Source organism: Trachemys scripta, chromosome 7, assembly GCF_013100865.1.
Source record: "Trachemys scripta elegans isolate TJP31775 chromosome 7, CAS_Tse_1.0, whole genome shotgun sequence".
NCBI classification, from domain to species: domain Eukaryota; kingdom Metazoa; phylum Chordata; order Testudines; family Emydidae; genus Trachemys; species Trachemys scripta.
Window position 1 is genome coordinate 34,658,096 of NC_048304.1, and position 20,501 is coordinate 34,678,596.

Consider the following 20,501-nt stretch of genomic DNA (forward strand, 5'->3'; position numbering starts at 1 on the left):
GGACTCCTCGGAAACTCCCATTGCTCTGAAAGAGATCGTGGTTGGGCCTGATCCTTCCCTCACTCCCCAGGAAAACAATGGAGGGCTGCGGGATCGGGCTTCACAAGGTGAAATGGAAAGACCAAACTTACAATCAGAGGGGTAGCCCTGTTAGTCTGAATCTGTAAAAAGCAACAGAGGGTCCTGCGGCACCTTTAAGATTAACAGAAGTATTGGCGCATCAGAGCATTGCGTCTGATGAAGTGGGCATCCACCCACGAAAGCTTATGCCCCAATACTTCTGTTAGTCTTAAAGGTGCCACAGGACCCTATGTTGCTTTTTACAAACTTACAATGGTTCCCAAACTGGCACTGGGAGTGTCTGCCCACGTCCTGCTTCCTTTCGGAAACAAGGCTCCAGGGATGAGCTGTTATCAGACTCTGCCTAGGAAGATGGGTAGGTAGCAGGCAGAGAGAGAAACACCCGGTTGAAAGGAAAGATTTATATCTGGCAATTTACGGAGTTTCAGATTTCCTTTTTCTAAAACCATTTCTGTTGAACCATAACAGAGACTCACTGGAATCATCGCGGATCAGAGACGAACCGCGTCTATGCCAAGCCTTGGTAAACAATTTAAAGGAACTGATGGGGGGGGGGGGGGGAAATCACTGATTATATTCGTTTATTTGTATAGCCCTTTTACAGTTATTTTGCATAGAACAATGGGATTCGTTTATTTTCCAGAGACCCTATTTCATGCAGGGCAGCCTATAATTAATGAAAGATTTATACATATGATTTATGTATTTCAGGCAAGATCTATGCACCTGGGAATCAATACAGCCAAATCAGTCTATAGAAAATTTAAGCAACAACAGATTCGTGGTGTTCTAATTTTAACATGGTTTTGGAAGTCTTTTAATTTCCATTTCTCCATGAGATGAAAGGCGGCTCTTAATGTTGGTAAGATACATCATGAGCGGGCTATTTTATAAATGGAAAACAGTTATCTAGTTAAACTCCACGGGAACAAACAAAGCGTCTTTGATCACACGCTGTGTGTTACCAATGCAAAGTTATTCGTTTCTTTTAATCTGGGGTTTTTATTCCAAAGGTAATGGCCAATATTTTACTGGGCTTTTGTTGTCTGAGGAAACTATTAAATGTGTGTGTTCAGGGAGTCCTTTGCTCCAGGAAAAGCAATCTAACCTTCTTTGCTGCTCCTCGCGTGACACAAAGAGAATTGGGAGGAAAGTCGATCTCATCTCCTGGTAGACGTGAAACTCCAGTCTCCTTATTTATAGCGTTAGCTGAAACAATGTTGTTTTAGCACGTTTTCTCAGCCGTTTCCGTGGGAATGCGTCTGTGTGAACTGGCATCCTTATATCAGAAAGCGTTCTCGGAGCGGGTTCTGTAGTTGGGAATATTCCGGACAAACTCCCGAAGTCCTTGACCGGGCATAATTGCCACTGGATTCAACGACAGTTCTGAGTGAGGACTGCAGGATTTCTCTCTCTCTTGAGAGCTTGACAGTATTTTAATAGGGAACTGTACTCACTATCAGTTGTAAGGCTAACTTCTACAGCCAAAGGCAGCAGCAGTCTCGCCTCTTCTGCAGTCCTCAGCCGGATAAAAACCCAATGGAAGTCGATGGGAAGTTTGCCCACGCTACAAACCATTGACCAGAGTGCGTTCCCGCATGTCTGGAGCAGACAGAGCGCTCAGAGACATGCCCAAGCAGTGGGGGAAAGTGATTGTGAGCGAACTTTTATCACCAGAAAAGGGGCTCTATACGGGCTTATATTTTTCATTGCACGATTCTCCTATCACCATCAAAACTGATGCCACAGGACCCTCTGTTGCTTTTCATCAAAACTGAATTGACCTAAGAGCTGCCGGTCCTTGCTCTCACGGAAGCTTAGGTTTTTTTTTTTTTTTTTTTTTTTTTGCCAACGACAGCAAGATCTGACCACGGATGTGGAGGCTACAGTGTAAATAGATAATTGGTTTTCTTTCTTTTTTTTTTACAAAGAAAATATTCTTTACTATGAAATTCGTAATGGCGCTTTGAAAATGAGGGTTGTTTCCGTTTCCAGCGTTCCTGACAAGAGAGCCACACGAAGCTTGGAAGATATCTCCGAGTGTAAAAGCATCTGCCCCGTTCCCCGCCGTCCCTTCTTAACAACACTGTGCAAAAGGACCCCGATTTTTTTAGGGCTGTGAAAAACAGGCGCAAAAGCTGGTTCACTCTGTTGAAGCCCCTTTTGCTTGCAGCGAGGCTCTGGTTTGTTCCTCTCAATCAAAACAGCCATAGAAGCCATTAATTTGCATCCTAGGAAAGCTGATAACATGTTTCAAATTAATAATTGTCCATGTCAATTTCTTCTGAGTGTTGTTCTTGGCATTATTACAGGGAGGCTCATTTTCTGGACATAATTAGAGGGGTTCGAACTGCTAAGGATCCCATCCCCCTTCCCCAGTAACACTGTCTAAGAATTACTGGCTTTTAAATGGAATAAAATTCACGCCGAGATAAAGAGGGAACAAAAGAAAGAGAATTGTCCCCAAACCGTGCAAAATAGGATGCAAATTAACGAGCCAGCTGACCTCTTTATTCCCGTGAGGCTGGTTTCCCCGAGGAGGGGAAAGGGGGTGATAAAAGCCAAAGGAAGGCGTCCAACGGAGAAGAGAATCGTGCCCCACGGATGGACGTAGGAGCTAGTTGTAAACAATTAAAAGACGTTTAAACAAGTTAATACAATTAGAAATGGTTTGTTTCCCTTTACATAGAAAGGAAACGCGAAAGGATGGATATCTGCCTACGGGACAGGTAAGCTGACCCATTTCCCCCCTCGCCTGGCTGAAGTGGCTCTGGTTTGCACACAGGGTGAGTTTCTTTCTCACAGCCTCCCGACCCCTCCCCCCAAGAAAAAGAGAAGCAGATTGAATAATGAAGTCGATTTCAATGTGAAACCTCCAAAGCCTTTGCAAGGGAACGATTTAGCAGCGTACCACCCACCTTCTAAGCAGGCATTTTCATACGGACTTCAAGCTATTTAGCCCCCTCCCTTCCGACACCAGGGAAAATAATCAATTCGGGGGGTTACCAAAGTTTGGGATATTTCATGGCCGCAAGAAAGAGTATAACCCCACCACACACACACACACACACACACACACACACACACACACACACACACACACACACACACACACACACACACACACACACACACACACACACCCCCTCTCGGTGTATTATTGCACTGGAAGACAGTTTCCTCGTTTTTCTCCCTTCATCTAAGATTTGGTTAATTTCTTTTTAAATTTAAATATCACACATCTGATCTGGAGACCCCAAACAGCCAGGGGCAGCAGGGGATTTTCAGAGGCAAAAGAACCGATCTGGAGCCGCCTGATGCTCTTGGGGTCAGTTTTATCCCCGATTTTGAAGAGGTGGCAGAAGGAAGTTCCGGGGAGAAACCTGTTGGCCGAGGGTCACCGCAACAGGAGCCTGAAGAAACAAAGGCAGCGGCACCCCAGGCTTGCGCGCCCCCAGGCTGCGCCCCTTACGAACCCCCTCTTCTGGCCTGTGAGGGGAGCTCAGGATCGGGCCCGGGGGTGGGGGTGGTGATGCTCCCGGGTCTAGGGGCGAAGAACGGCCCCCCAAGCTCGCTGGGGGATCGATGTCTGAGAAACACGTTCCCCACCCGCCACCTGCCCCTTGTCGAGTTAATGCCTGGCGCTGTCCGAGGGATTTGCAGCATTTCTGCTGGTTTTACAGATCCCCGAACAAGCTCAGGATCTCCCTTCCCTCCTGCGGGATGGCGGGAGGAGGGGGGGAGGGAGCCCAGAGATGACATCTGCCCTTTGACTTTCTCCAAACTGCCTCCCAATGACAGTTCCTAATGAAATGGCCCCTTTTGAACAAAAGGTAGCAATTTTCAGCCTTCCTGAAAATACTTTGCAGATGCAAACCAGAGCTCTAGCCCGGACAGCACACGCTCCCCAGACTATTCCCGGGGAAGTCGTTTAGTGGCAAAACTGCCTTTAAGTCTTTATTTTAATTACATGATGAGCCTGCATAACCATCCGAAAAGCTAATTATGGGAAACTCGCTGAACTCGTGTCTATTCCAGTTTAGCTCGGCCGGGTATTGAAGGAGTTTGATTGCTATTAAAAGGGGGAGGAATCTTGTACAAATGCACAGTCCCTGCAGAAAGGGAAATTCTTTTAATGTGTCTGATGAGACACAAATGTAGTTCATGGGTTGCTTTTTATAATTTCGATCTCTTCTGAAAAGCAGGACCTTGAGCCCAACAAAAGAATTCCATTCCTTTTTTGACAGTTATATGCTTGTGTGTATATATAACAATATATCTATCTGTGTTTGTGTGTGTATCTCTCTCCATATATATGTATCTGTGCATATGTAGATATAACTACATGTATGTATATCTCTCTATGCACACAGACAGTATATGTTTATCTATCATACACAAACACTTTTTATATATAAAATGTAAATTGGAATACCAAACTTTTGAAGGGCTCAGTGTTTCAAACTTCACTAGAGCTTCACCAATTTACACCCGCTGAGGTTGTGTACACATAACTGCCTTTCCCCGTGAGACACAATCCTCTTGTTATCAAAGAGGGTCCTGAGAGAAGCAGCAAGAAGGAATGTTTTGTATTTAGTTGTTCTCCCTGGTTATATTTTTCCATTTAAATGTTGATTCTTGTCATTTGGAGTTTGATTTAATTGCCAGATGGTTACTGAAGCAACCCCTAAGTCGGCTGTATTTCAGAATAAAATGGTTTCACCATTAAATACTTTTTTCTATGTAATGTAAGGGACCCACCATGTACTCATGGGAAAAAAGGAAACAGCCCTGACAGCAATAAAGACCATATGCAATGCAAGTGGTTCAATTTAGTCTGCACTATGCAGGAGACTGTGAAGGGTTTAAATGTGTTAGCTGAATTTTGTAAGCTGAAAAAAGTGAAGACTTACAAGCAAAAAAAGAAGGAAAAACAAATTTGATTTTTGGACAAACTCTGTCCAGTAAACCATTTAGCCGATGGATACTAAAACAAATCTTTCCGTTTCGTGACCTAACTGAACTTCCGAACCAGATGTGTCGCACACACTTTGTGAGTCCACACACATACAGGTACAGTAATGGATCAGTGAAATTGCGCCAATATAAATGAGGGCAGAACTGAGCCCTGGGTCTTTAAAATGCTAAGGAATATGTGTAAGATTTTCAAGTTATTCCAACACTGCAAAAAAACGTTGTCACAAGATTCAACTCTCTGTTTATGTTCAGTTGCATGTTATAGCACTGAGGTTAATATGTAAGGGCTTGATTTGATCCTGGGCTGCGCTGCGATACATCTTGTAACATTAACTAGGAACCTAGCATGTGCATTTAGTATCTAGATACCTACTCTAGTTGCTGACTTTACAGATATTGAGGCCTGGTCTACACCTAAAACTTAGGTTGACCTACCTACATCACTCAGAGCTATGAAAAATTTTATGCCCTGTGTGACACAGTTAGATTGACCTAGCCCCCACAGTAGACACAGCTAGGTCAATTCTTCTTCTAAGAAAAATTCTTCTGTCAACCAAGCCACTGCCTCTCAGAGGGTTGGAATAAACCCTTCCGTCAATGTAGGAAACATCTACACTACAGTACCAGTGTAGACCAGGCCTCAGACTGGCTCTTAACTATAGCTGGGTCTATATTACAAGCACTGCAGCGGCACAGGTACAGCTATGCCACTGTAGCACTGTAGTGTAGACACTTGCTACAGCGACCGAAGGGGTTTTTCAGTCCACCTCTTCAAGAGGCAGCAGCTAGGTCGATGGAAGAATTTGTTCCATCGACTTAACTGTGTCTAGCTTAGGTCAGCTTAACCATGTCTTTCAAGGGAATGAATTTTTCACACCCCTGAGTGCTGTAGCTACGTCAACTTAAGTTTTAGGTATAGGCCAGGCCTCTGTGTTTGTACACTGCCTAGCACCATGCGGCCCTGATCTCGGCTGGGGCTTCTAGCTGCTACTGTAATAGATGAATACGATGGTAATGTCTGAGTAAGGTTAGAAGGATTTGGCCCCATATCCTTACCAGAGTAAAATCAGCATGATGCTGTTTAAACAAAATCCCCACGTACTTAATCTAGTTAGTTCATTCACCACGACAAATCACCTGCTATTTTCTTTTTTCCTGCTTCCCCCTTTTTATTTAAAATCAAAAAGTCTGAATACAGCAAATATTTATGGTCACTCTTTTGGCCTTTAGGACAGGAGGACGTGTTCAGTGTATTGTAGAGCTGTTATATGTTTCTCAGAATATGGAATGATATGAAAGTGTAAATCAGTAATTATATCTTAAACATTTGTTTCCATAAAACTTTATGAGTAAAGGCTACAGAAATGGGGCCTTGAGGCCCTGATTCTGGAATGAGATCCACCCAGACAGAGCTCTCCACCCAAATGAAGCCCCATTGAAGTCAATCACTGAGCACAGGGATCTGCCCACACAAATCTAATTTCTGAATTGGGGCCTAAGTAAATTACATTTGAATTAAAAAATAATCATAGAAGATACTACTATCATAAGAGTTTGATGATGCAAAGTAGGACTGAAGGAATCAGTTTCAGCATCAGAAAGCTTTGGAAATCAGTTTCAAAACTTTTGCAAGGCAGATTCTGTAGTTAAAAAAATAAAACAACCAACTGTTAAATTAACACATTTTTAAAATTGGGACTTTTGCCTTACAAGAGTTTTGAAGTTCTCTGAATTCCAGTGCTTTCAAATTGGATCTGAATTCTCAGTCCTATTTTGTATCCTCTACCTGGACCTATAGCTGGGAAACATTACACCAGTGTTATTAAAGCAGCAGATTCTTGTAGGAGTAAACAGCTTCATTCAAGAAAGGAGATACAGAAACAATATGTGTGTGTGTATGTGTATATACGCACCTAATATATGAAATATTTATTTCAGATCAGGCAAGAGATTACATGGTTTCCCCCTGAGAACTGCAATGCAAAAGCTCTCATCCCAACCCCAATATCATAGTTTAAACCCTATTTCCTATGAAGGACTCTTAAAATAAACCGACAAAGAAAAAAAAATTAGGCTTGTCCATCTTTATGATAGATAAAGGTGGTGTGAACAAGTAGAAGGGTTTATATGGCTTATTTTCACATTCGAAATTCAGGTCCTGTCTAAGTTAGAAGACTATGCTGGCAGGAGAATTAATGAAACATTGACAGCAAAACAAGTGGAAGTTTTGCTTTCAAGAGGGGAAAATCTGTTTTTTTGTTTGGTTCTGATGAAAGCTCTTTAGCTTCAATGACTAATTAAGCCTTTGTTGAACATTCAACAACCTTGCCCCCTTCAATTAAGGTATTAAATGCTCACAATAAACTCCCTCACAACTCTAACAAAAATAAAGACTAGGGAAAACTACATTTCTGATACTTCTATGATTAAAAGTAAGCAGAAAAAAAACTTTAAAACATCCCAAACTTTCCAGGCCTTAATTATACATCAAAAGTCAACAAAACAGGACATAAAAACATTTTAAAGAAATCTTTTGCAAGGCACTTTTAAGAACTGGGAGCCCCTGCAGCTGCAGGTTTTTAGGTGCATGGCCTAGTTCTGATTAATTGTTGTACTTTGCTTTTTAAATCCCAATTTTTATTCCATCAGAAGAATAATTTTGGCAGAACCCCCTCTCGTAGGTTTCTGAAATCTAAGGCCTTGTCTATACTGGAGAGTGTTTTGCACTAGTGTATGAAGCCTTAAAAGTATGTGTCTGAAGTTGTGGCATAGGGCTTATCACTAAGGAAGTCCGTACTCCTAGGAACTGCAGTGCAGCAGGTACCATTCAGCATATCCAGCTTCCGCTAGCTGATATCCAGCTGCTTGTAATTGGGGGCGACCTTCATGCCATTCAAGGAACATCATTCCCACACTCCTCGCCCCTCTAACTGATGCAGGATAGCTGAAGAGGGAAATTAGTCACAATAATCTCCAACTCACTCATGGCACTTGATACTCAGGAAACCCACAAAGTGGTATGAGTGGAGTGGAAAACGTGACATCACACATTAATTGTAAAAGAGCATTAGGGCTGAGGGAATAGCTCAGGCCTGAGTAATATGTTACTGTTTAACGGTTGAGTAAAATTTCATCAGCATTTAAACATGTATTCCTCCAAAAATGATTTTCTGCAAACACCTGTCCTTACCAGACAGTTTGAATATTTAGCTATCTTTGAAAAATCAGGCTCATAACATGTAATTAGGTTTCCATATGAGCTGCCCTCTGCTCCCTTTATTTCCTTACCAATTAAAGAGCATCACCAGTTCATGCCCCCCCCCTTCTATGCACTTCACTAATTGACACAACTGAAGCATCTCAGTTTTGCCCAGGACTTTTAATAAATGTTAACGTTATAAAGAGAGTAGCCCCAAAACCACAGATGTGTGAACGTTTTTAATCAAACTAATCTTATACTCTATAGAATATCCCACAAGTTTTAAAAATGTGAATTGTATATCAATTGTGTTAATTTGTATTTCTAATATTGGATATACTACACTTATTATGGCATTGTAATTAAATGTTTGTCAAATGGAAAGTAACATAAAGGTGCTTATTATTATTACATGTGTATCAACAGATATATCTCTATGAATATGAGTTTATCCCTCATCACTGTAGTGTCTGACCATTCTCTGACTAAGAAATGACAATGATCTCGCTCTCTCTCCGTGACATCCCCTTTATTCTGCAGAAGTCCAATAACAAAAGAGCATTAACAAACCCTGCATGAACAGTGATTAAAATATGAACTGCCATACAGGTACTGCCAAACAGGTATGGCAATGTTTTTAGTTCATGGTCCAAAAACAACGCTGCATGTACACAACAGAAAGCAGTACTTGGCTGTCCAAATCAGAAGGGTCTAAAGTTATAACTTTTGATACTGACCAACTTGAAACAGTCCTTTCTTTAAGCTAAACTCTGAGTTCTAGTGCAAAGCCCATATACGCATATATTGCACCAGGGGACATATGGGAGGGGGTTAAGAAATCGCTCCTGCCAGCATACAGTTTGTTAGTAGAGGCACAGCTGCTGTGGCCTCTGGAAAGAGGTATTTCAGCCAGCGGATCAGTGCAGTCATGTATTCCCTGATCATACATGCGGCCATCATTCTCTTTTCTGCTCCACCCCTGGGGTTCTCACAATAATTTTTTTGGTGGCCTCAGAGTATGGCCACCAACTCTTCCTAAAATACTTAATTAACTTTGGAAAAACAAATACATCTGCACAGATATATGTCCAAATCATTGTAATCTATCTGTGTAGGGTTTTTTTGTTTGTTTGTTTGTTTGCAGACTCAGTAATAAAGTGAACAGTTGTCTCTATTCTTTATTGAACCTAAACAGAATAGAAACACAAATAAGGTGCTTTGAATGTTCTTGTCCTTTTTCTTGTTTCTTTTGCTTTCTTTGGTTGCTTTTTTTTTAAGACTTGCTAGCTACTAAGTGTGCTGTGAAAAGTGATATTAACAAGCATGCAAATATCACTTTTCACAACAGACTTACTGAGCCCCAGCAAGCCCAGGGACAAATTAAGCCCTCGATGGGGAGGTAGATACAGAGACAGCAGGGGCCAGGGGTGATGGGGCACTGGGGGAGGCAGCAGGGGGGCAGAGGTGATGTGGGCGGTGAGCTTGGGGCCAGAGCCTGTCACCACACAACCAGGGAATGGAGCCCAAAGCCCCAAGCCCAGGGGACAGAACCCGAAGCCTTTCACCTGCCACTGGAGCCTGCCACCTGAGGGCTGAAGCCCGATTCCACTGCCCCTGGGAAGGTGCGGACTCACTGGCTGCCTGTTCTTCCAGCTTGTGTCTCTCCAGAGGGAGGCAGGGCCCAACCATTCCTGGTGGCCCCTGGGGAGGGGCCACTGCTTTGTACCCCCACCCCCATCACCGCCCCGGAGGCTGTGCCCACAAGAAAAGCCCCTGGTGGCTGCATGCGGACACAGTGGCTGCATGAGAGAAACGCTGCCATAGAAAAAGCTGCTGTAGAGTGTAACACCGTGGTGCGCAGAGGGGGTGCAAACCTGTGGCTCCTGTGTAACAGAACTGCAGCAGTTCTGTGGTATTTAGGACTTTCCACATCAATGGAAAGGAGGGGAAGGTTTGGCCTTTTAGGAGATTAGTCAAACTCACCTCTCACAAACAAGGAAATACATATTTTGAAACTGTTAGGTGAGAAGTTAATACACAGATAGATTTATGGTCTACAGGATCAGGGCCTCCTTAAGCAAAGCTCTCAATGAAGTCCCATAAGTAATGAATGGCTGCAGGTGTAAACCTTATATTTGAATCCATAGCCCATGTAAAATCCTAGGCCCAGATTTTAAGAAATGTGTGCACACACTTTAACTCATGCCAAAGTTGCATATTATAATGCCTGATGAGAGTGCACCAGAGTTCTGAGTGTGCAAATCTCCAGGTTGTAGGTAGGCTTTGGAGGCTTTGTACATCCAGGTGGGGTGCATGTAGAAGCCCATGTACTTTTTAAAAGCTGGGCTCTCTTGTTTAACTAATGACAACTATACCAAACTAAAACAATCTGCACACATCTGTATAGTACATGTCTAGCTACCAAATCCATTTCAGGCAAGACAATGAATCAGCACTTATCCCTCCTGAACTGTATGAAATTCCAGCAACCAATTGTAAAAGCTGCATACTTAAAAGATATGCTGAAATCGATGGAAGTGAGGAGTCTAAATACCTTTGTGGATCTGAGCCTATATCACTAATAACAATGTTGGCCCTGATCCTGCCACATGCTTAACTTTACACATGCTGAATAGTCTTATTTACTGGAATGAGACTGCTCTCAGAGCATTAAGTTAAGCATATGCCTAAGTCTTTGCAGAATTGGGGCCCTCAAGTCCTAAACTGAAGAAACTTTATTTCAATGGGAGTGAGGTTCCTAAATACTTTTGAGCATCTGGACCTTAGTCTCCCTAACTCTTCACTTCTTATATTGTGTTTACTTTTTGTATTTCACCCAGTTGGGCTAAATTACTGAGGCCTGCTCTGAAATCAGTGACAAAACACCAACTGATTTCAAAAGAAGCAGGGTCAGGCCCCAAGCCGGTTCAGTGTTATTGTCAGTTTCTAGTAGGTTTCAGTTTCTGGTTCTTATGCACTAGCCCAGATCTGTAGTGTCTGGGTTTGTAGAAGAGCAGGGAGATGTTGAAATCACTTAAAACAAAAAAAGTTTAACTGAAATGTTCTATAAAAAAAAATCATGAAATCATTTCCAGCCATATTAGGTTATGTTAACTCCGCTACCCCATACACATGCACACGCAGTCCCACCACCACCACTTTAATTTATTTATTTTACAAAATCTAAATGCCAGGCCTAAATTAAATAAATTGTATTCCTTTAAATGCCAAGCAGTATATGAAACCATTAAACTGCAGGGCTGTTTTTTTGGGGGGGAAACTTACAAACTTTTGATGTAAAAATATATTTCTTTTCAAAATATAGGGACAATGCATGAACGGTGTCCCTACAATAAATATTATAAGCAGGACTTCTTCCGCCTCCCACTGAAGTAAATGGGACTTATGCATGAGAAAGTTCTGCAGGATGGGCCCACAGAATGTTAACAAAACAGATCAGTCATAAATGCTTAGAAAAAGAGAACAGATGTCAGAAATCTAAATTATCTTTATTTTTAGAAGTTCCTTTTTCTACTGCTGACTGTTCCAAATACCCAAACTGACAGGGCAATAGATCTAGTGTGGTTGAAGATTTCCATAATGGAAATATTAGTCTCCTATATACTGTCTCAAAAATCAATTGAATGTTACCCATTGTGAGGAGAATTAATAAAAGAAGTTAACTCAAATAAAGATATATAGGTCCCTAGATACAGAAATGAAGTTAGTGTGATTTACTGCCACCATCTAGGATAACACTTGGGAACAAAACCATGCCACATGGATTAGGATTTCTGTATGCCATTTACATTCCTAACAGTCTTTATCCATTTTAATCTATACACTTTGGCTGGAGTTCAATGGGTTCTAAAGAGATAACTTTTGTTGTAGGAGTCTCACTCATAAATCAGCTGGTGTGTTTGATATATTTATGTATATGCAACATCATGTGACCTGTAACCATATGTATAATGGTACCTGTGCACAGCTGCAGTACAGAGCATGGGGCTGTGCCTAGGGAAGTTCTGGGGGTAGCAGGCTGTAGTTTCCCTTCTCCTCCCAGTGCCGCTCTACAGTATCATCTGCAGCTGCTGCACCCTTCCCTGCAATGGGGTTCAGCTTATGAATCCATATAGTTGCAGATCAATTACACACCACTGCCCCACCCCCAATATGCTCCCAAAGCCCTCCTTCCCCCGTATGTTAGGGTGGAGGGAGCCCCTGTGGAATACAAGTAGGTAACACATACACAGAGTGCAGGCTGCATCCTGCTCCACCCCTGTACCAGTCCCCCTTCATTCAGGGCCTTCTGTTGTCTTCACCTGAGCCAGAGAATTTGGCTCTAAATGAATTGCACATCACTATTTATATACCCCCCTTTGGTAATTTTAGTATATAAAGGCTTGATCTTGCACTCACTGAATTCAGTGGCAGTTTTGCTATTGGCTTCAATGGGAACAGGATCTGGCCCTAAGTGAAGAGCCGGCTTATTGATTTGTCTGGGCAACACGCAGTAACAAATAGAGGAGCACTAGCTGTAGGAACAGAGTTATTGTTGGATTAGACTCATGAGCCATGAAGTTTTCTTGCCATTTTTCCATTTCCCACCCCCAAAGAAATGGACGAGCATTGAACAACAGAACAAACTGGAGGCCAAAACCATCTATGTGGCAGTCTTGTGCTTCTGCACTACTCTCTGACTCTACACAGCACTCCTCTGCCTGTGTGGGAGCAAGGGTCTGGTGAAGCCATGCTCTCAGGGCTTTGTCCACTGTGTGCTACTCTCAGAACCAATTCACATGATGGGGGGTGCACCTAAAATTGGGACTGACTCCAGCATCATTAGCTTAGGTGAGGAATCTCTGTGGGGCTGGGTATGTCCGAGTAAGATGGCTCTGCCCACTCCAAGTCATGGATCCTGATCCTCATAGATGGGGCAGGTGCTCAGCAGGTGCAAGTTACATCTCTATTGACTTCAATGGTAGAAGGAGGGTAGGCAGGTGAGAACAATGGTTCATCTCCTTTCTACATCCCGCTCCAGCTCAGATCTAACATATTTTCATCCCTGCCAATCAAGGATCAATCTAAATCTTAATCTAATTTCAAGTGACATAAAGGTCCGAATTAGGAAAGATATATTTTAAAGTAATTCACTAAAGGATGGACATTGGTAGGGTCCAATCCTGCACACCCAGAGTTCTCATTGAAGGTTTGAGAGGGCTGGGAATGGACTGGTTCATGATCAGAAAAGCCACCTGCGTGAAAAAAACAACAAATTACCCTACAAATTATAACCCTTGATTTACGTCCAGGTTCCAACACAGGGTTTATTTTTAATTTGAAAATTTGAATGAAGTCATCTGCAAACTCTATGCAAGAACAGAATTTAAACCTTTTTGCTGGGTTATTAAAGAGAGCTCTAGTGTTTTCTAAAATCAGTAAATTTAAACTTAGACAAAATCTTTACAATGCTGAAGATCATTTAAGCAGCTATAATGTCTCACGATTTGTAATAGTGGACCTGATCCTGTAGGATTTCCTCAGGCACCACTCCATGCCTCCACCCCACCCCAAATGCAGCTCAGGCCTTTTTATTCAGATTACACATATGAGCTGGAATTTGCAAAAGCACCTCAGGGTGCTGGGTGCTGGGTGCTTTTAACTCCCTTAGATGTTTGGAAAATCTCCCCCACAGGATGAACCTTGCTATCACTGAAGTCAATAGGCATTTTGCTCTAAACTCAACAGGAGCAGGGTCAGACTTCCAGGTACATCACATAATAAGGCAACATGGACTAATTTTAGATAAAGCACTTTCTACTTGCCATTTCCAAGAGGGACTGGTACAGTTTTCAGTCTATGTCTGAAGCTTAGCATACTTAAGGAATTTAAACCATTTTGCTTTTCATACATAATCTATGTTGCTTCTATTTTATAACTAGAGTTCAGACCTTTTAAATATAGATTTTTAAATTCCAATATATCTAATTATTAAACCATGTCAGTGATAACTACAGATGATTTATTTTGCATTATGTTCTATTCCTGTTTTCTTTAGGCTCCCTTCACAACCTTTTTCTTTATACTCTGTATTTAATTAAAAGAATTAAACACAAACCGACACACGAACCAGCCTAATATCCATTTTAGTCAAAGTCACTTAAATGCCAAGTCTTTGCATGACTAGTTTCAGGATGAAATTAATGTTTTTGGCCAACTGATAAAGTACTAAAAGAACAGGAAGCTATAACAGAAATGGTGAGAAAACCTGAATGACAGGGGCACGAAGAGTAACACTATAATACTGTCATACAAAGAGGGGGAAAACAAAGTGTATTACATAGATGTTGTTTGTTATACAGAATCCGAAATGCAAAAGCAACGTTTACTCAGTTACAGGACTCAGAAAATTATCTTCTAGTTTTCAGCTACAAGGGCTCTGGCTCCCTCTGCTGGGTTTGTGATGTTATAGGCTTCCTGAGCTAGTAGCTATGGGAGCCTGATCCAATGTATATAACAGGGGTAGGCAACCTATGGCACGCATGCCAAAGGCGGCATGCGAGCTGATTTTCAGTGGCATTCACACTGCCCAGATCCTGGCCACTGGTCCAGGGGGCTTTGCATTTTAATTTAATTTTAAATGAAGCTTCTTAAACATTTAAAAAAACTTATTTACTTTACATACAATAGTTTAGTTATATATTATAGACTTATAGAAAGAGACCTTCTAAAAACGTTAAAATGTATTACTGGCACACAGAACCTTAAATTAGAGTGAATAAATGAAGACTCGCACACCACTTCTGAAAGGTTGCCGACCCCTAGTATATAACCTGAATTTGCTGATAAGAGCGCCAAATCAGACTGCATGTATGTATATTATTACCCTCTGGTCTCTGTATTCTCCATCATCCTCATTTGTATAAACTATGGACAATTTTGGAGCTCCAATTATTTTATTGTTATTTATATTACAGTAGCACCAAGAGCCTCATTGTGTTAGACGCTGTACGAAATGCATAGTAAGACACAGTCTCTGCCTCACAGACATTTCAATTTAAATAGACAAAGCTGACGAAGAAGGGGAGGGGAGGCAGAGGCACAGAGTGGGGAAGTAATTTGCCCCAGGTCTCCAGCAGGTCAGTGGCAGAGCGGGGCAGATAACCTCGGTCTCCCGAGTCCTGTGACAGTGCTCTGCTCTGTCCATTGTTTCTACAGCTTTTGGTACCCTTCAAGTGGAACGGCTGTGTAGACTAAAAACTCCAAGCGTCTAGACTCTTTTAATTTTTACACTAAGCAAAAAGATTTGTTTTGAGTTAAAATGTGAGTATTACCAAATGGCTAGACCTTGATCACTTTACTCACATGGGTCATGCCCAAGACTAAGTAAGAGTAAGGTGAGCAGGATTTCCCCTCCGCCTTTTCCCCTCATGTATAACATATGGGCTGTCGTGAGGGACGTTTGGATAAAATAAGAACCTTGTGCTACATTCAAGTTGGTGCTTACTAACTTTTGGACACAATTTACATGTAGGGGCTTGCAGAATACAGCCCTGGTGATTCAAAAAAATTCAGATCACTTCTGCCCCAGCCCCACTATTATTTTTATCTTCCTGGATGCATTCGCTCTGCTGGAAGAGCTGAAATAGTGGGGGAAATTGCTATTCTTGAGGCATGTCCTGCCCTTATGGGGATCACTGGAAATCTAATGGTAAAGCCTGCTCTGGTGGAAGCTTGAGTGCAAGGCTACAGACACAGGAGGCTTGGATGTGATTTAGGGAAGAAACCACACTCCAGAGTGCGGCTCTCTGAACCAAACCAACACATTTCTGGAATATGGCACCATCACTAGCTGTCAGAGCATGTGCCAGATGCTCTCACCCTGGCATTCAGATTTCTTTTTTTAAATCTCAGATGCTATGTCAGGACATGTTTCAGGTTTTTTGAATAACTCTGTGGCGGCAAAGATATCAACCTTTGATAATGTCTTGCGTTCTGTTGCAGTTCTAGTGTTTCAAATCCTTACTTTCCCATGGCTTAAAACCCACCCTGAACACCCGAGTTCTTTGCTCTTTCAGCAGATCATTTTCTGTTCTTATTTATTTTTCAATTGACTTCATTGGGAGCATGATCTGGCCCCAGAAGGACTCTGTTATCTTACCAGAGACCACATCCCAGGCAGAACAAAACTGCATGCTGCTCATTCTCTCCCACTTTTAATAGGTTCATCTTTTCTTGTTCTTGCAGGACACTCTACTCAGCATCCTCCCCAGTTGGCTTTTATTCCTTTTTTGTTCACAGATACAAGGAACTTGTTTATCACTAAAATTCCTATTTAGTTGTTTGTGATCTATCAGACAAAGTAAGTTCCATATGCATACAGTAAGTATTTCCAGGTGCAATCAGAAAAATCAAAGCAATTGCTAGGAGGAGACTTGATGACAAGTGGTTTAGTGCGCTAGCCTTTCACTTTTGGTGTTGCAATTTTCCTTGAGTCACACAGGAATTTAATGGAATCATGCTGTTTTGCTGGCAGCTTTTTCCTTTGTCAGATGGTCAGCATATTGCTGAATTGTGAGCTGTTAGCTCAGACCCCAAAGCCTGCAGAAAGGCCAGGGCCTGGATCCACAGAAGGATTTAGATGCCTACAGCAAGAGTTAGGCACCTAAGTCCAACAATGAGATCCTCAAAACTTCCATTCAGTTGTTGCCTAACCCTGTGCACACCTAACTCCCTGAGTAGGGATGGCTTAGGACACACCCCGCTCTTTGGCGCCGGCTACTGGCTAGTTTAGGCAGCTTCAGGCCTAGCAGGCTGGCTTTTCTGGATCCCCTCTCAGGTGCCTGTCTCACCCAATGCTTCCTGTAAGGAGCCTGGGCACCTAACCCAGCATTTGTGGATTCCACTGGGTGGGCAAGGCATGTAAAAGTTCGGCTCTACAATGCCTAAGTCCCTTTGTGGATCTGGCCCCTACTGATTTCATTGGGACTTTGGATGGGAAGAAGAGTCTGTGAAGAGTGTTGCTGGGGCCTCTGTAATAAACTGAATGCTGGATTGGAATAGCAGGGTGGCTGTCCGCTTTAGGAACATTGACAGTGCACTGAACAGAAGCCAGTACAGCCACTCCCTTTATGATCTGCCTACTCTTTCCAGTGCCAATCGTGCAGTGCGTCCCATGGCTGAGCACCAATTAAAACAATGACAAAACTCATCTGTAGTCAAGATCTGAAGACACATTTCTGTCCAACTCTTGCTGACTGGTCTCATGCAAGTCATCCCAATGGAGCCAATTGGACATCTCAACGGGGTAAGGTGACCAGGATTTGGCCTGGATTTGAGTTTATTTGAATTTGCTGTGTCACAGATAATAGTGTTTACACCGGGGACATCCCATACGCAGCTCCAGTGAAATATGTTCCAGTGGAAAGTCTGTTTGACTAATTTCTGTGAATGCCAGTTTAGAACAGCAGCACAGACGTGTACTACTGTAGAGGTTGAGAAGTGATAAGGCTCAGGAAAATACACTGTTTCAGAGGAAAGTTTTGTACATAGAGGTGATACAGGAAATAAATTGCATAGCTAGAAATGAAAACCTTAACACTTTTGGGACTGTAGCTATCACTTTGGAAATTGTATACTATGCGCCTGATTCCCCTCTCAGAGCAGTTTTACACCTGTGTAACTTCCTTGACTTCAGTGGAGATATTTCTGATTTACACCAGTGTGACAGGAGAACCAGGCCAGATCTGTGCAAAATTAAAGTTCATGGGTGTCTTGATCACAGTGTGCAAATACCTACATGGGGAACAAACATTTAATAAGAAGCTCTTCAGTTTAGCAGAGAAAGGTATAACCTGATCCAATGACTGGAAGTTGAAGCTAGACAAATTCAGACCGGAGATAAGGCATAAAAAATTTACCAAGGAGATGTTGGATTGTCCATCACTGGCAATTTTTAAATAAAGATTGAATACTTTTCTAAGAGATATGCTCTAACAATTATTTTTAGGAAGTTCTATGGAAGAGGTCAGATTAGATGATCACAAAGGTCCCTTTCGGGCCTTGGAACCTATGAAAATCCTGCCTTCTATGTCATTGTTGTTGAGGTAGCAAAAGAGAAAACAGAAAGCTTTGTAACAGGGTTTCCCCAAACCCAGCCTCAGTTTCCACAGGCAGGTAAACCAGCATATCATCGCACCAGCCAATGCATCAATGAAGTTCACACCAGTGTCAATATTTCATTCCCTCTTCCAAGAGATTCATTTTATAATACAAACACAATACAGTACAACATCAATCCAAACAGTAAACCAGGCCCTCTCCTAAGGCCTCTGCCTCAGAGGGTTTCTGCTGTTGCCTACACGGCAGATATCTCCAGCTAGGTGCTTCGCCTAAGTGGCATGGCAAGCTCCCTTCCCCTGACCCAAGGTCTCCTGCCACCACTGCTCCCTCACCACCCCTACCCCAACTATGTTGCTTGTTCACCATTTATCTCATGACTTGGGAGGTAGTTAGTCGCAAATGAGGTTACACCCAACATCTTTAAAGGGGCCATCCCACCTTGTAACAAGCTTCTTCTCCTAACAAAGAACCAAAGCATCATTCCAACTGAATCCTAAAGGTGTATCAAAATCAAAAGTCTCTTTAATGGCTTCTCATAGGTCACACAGCAAACATGTAACAACATACCTTCAACGGTGAGAAACAGTAGAGCCACAGCTAATCTCCAACAGTGAAATTAGCTCCTTAACATTCAGCTCCACAATATCCAACTCTATGAGGCCAAGTATATGGCACTCTGAATGGTTTTTCCTTCCAAATCGTACTAAGTTTCTGCAATTAAAAAACAAAACAGCCAAACAACTAAATAAATATTTGTATCTGAATCAATTGAGCTCTAATTCCTATAGAAACAAACTTCTCTACTGGAGTGCCAGCTTCTTGAGACTGTCTGAACCAGGGCTTTGGAGCTGTGCTCCGGCTCCACTCCAGCTCCAGGCAAAAAACAGCAGTTCCACTGCTCCGGAGCTGCTCCGTGCTCCAGCTCCGGGCTCCGCTCCAAAGCCCTGGATTCGGAATTGCAGACTACAACTGAAAAGCTTCCAGTCTTCTTCCCACATGGATTTGATGTTGATGTTCAACTGACGACTCGGAGCAGTAACTCAACAGTTGCCACTCAGGATTGACCTGTTGTCTCTGGAGGAGCTAGTTCTTCAATGATTGGGCACCAGCGTTTAAATGATAACAGTTCTCTGTCAATTTATGGAAGGGGCTTCAAAGCTGACATTTTTGTAAATACAGAGCCCATCATTCAGTTTGTTGCTTGGGGAAATCCCTTCTAAGTTCTCAGAAATCACAAGATATAAAAACACTTCAATTAATACCATAAGCATTGCTCCAGTCCTATAAAAGCCACTTTATTAATAAATTTAAAATGAGAAAGCAAATTACATTAAAAATTAATAGGGTTTATAGCGCTTTAATTATACCAACATAGTTAGAGTAGTACAATCCTCCCACTAGCATGGAACACAGCTATAACAATATAAATGTGCTTTTACCAGTATAGTTTGTTCCTCTATGGGAAGGGGAATGAAGCTTATAAGCACATTTATCCTAGTATAACGGCCTCCACATTAGGGATTGTACCAACGTAACTGTATCAATTAAAAAAATCACATCCGATAGTAGTTATAGCAGTACAGGAACTGTGTACAGAAGCCTAATTTGGGGTAAAGACGGCATGTTGGGACTTTGTATTTTATTCAGTAATTGGTATTCATGTTTTAATGGATATGATGTAGTGCAAGTATAACAATATGTGATCCATGTTATATAAATCATGAATTGTTAAACTTATTTCCTGTGTTTGTGGGGGAGGGGTAAGTTATAACTGAACACAACCTTAACTTCACAAATGAAGTTTTTTTTCTCTCTTTGGATTATATAAAACTAGAGTGAAACAAGAATAAGGCGAAGTATTTCTCTATATTTTATGATTTACCTGCCCTAGGTAATCTCACAGTTCAAACTTCTTAATGAATTTAAGTTCTACAGACACCTGTTGGAATCAGTGCATTTCTGAGAGCGGGTGTGATTTTTTACAAAGGTTCTAACTGATTAATTATGTCTTCAAGCTTGCAACCCTGATCAAAAGTGCCATTTGCACAGATCTGTCCCAGAGATCACTCGTGGTCGTGTAGCACTGACCCCAGGTTTGGTAAAGCTGCCATGGCCACAAGAA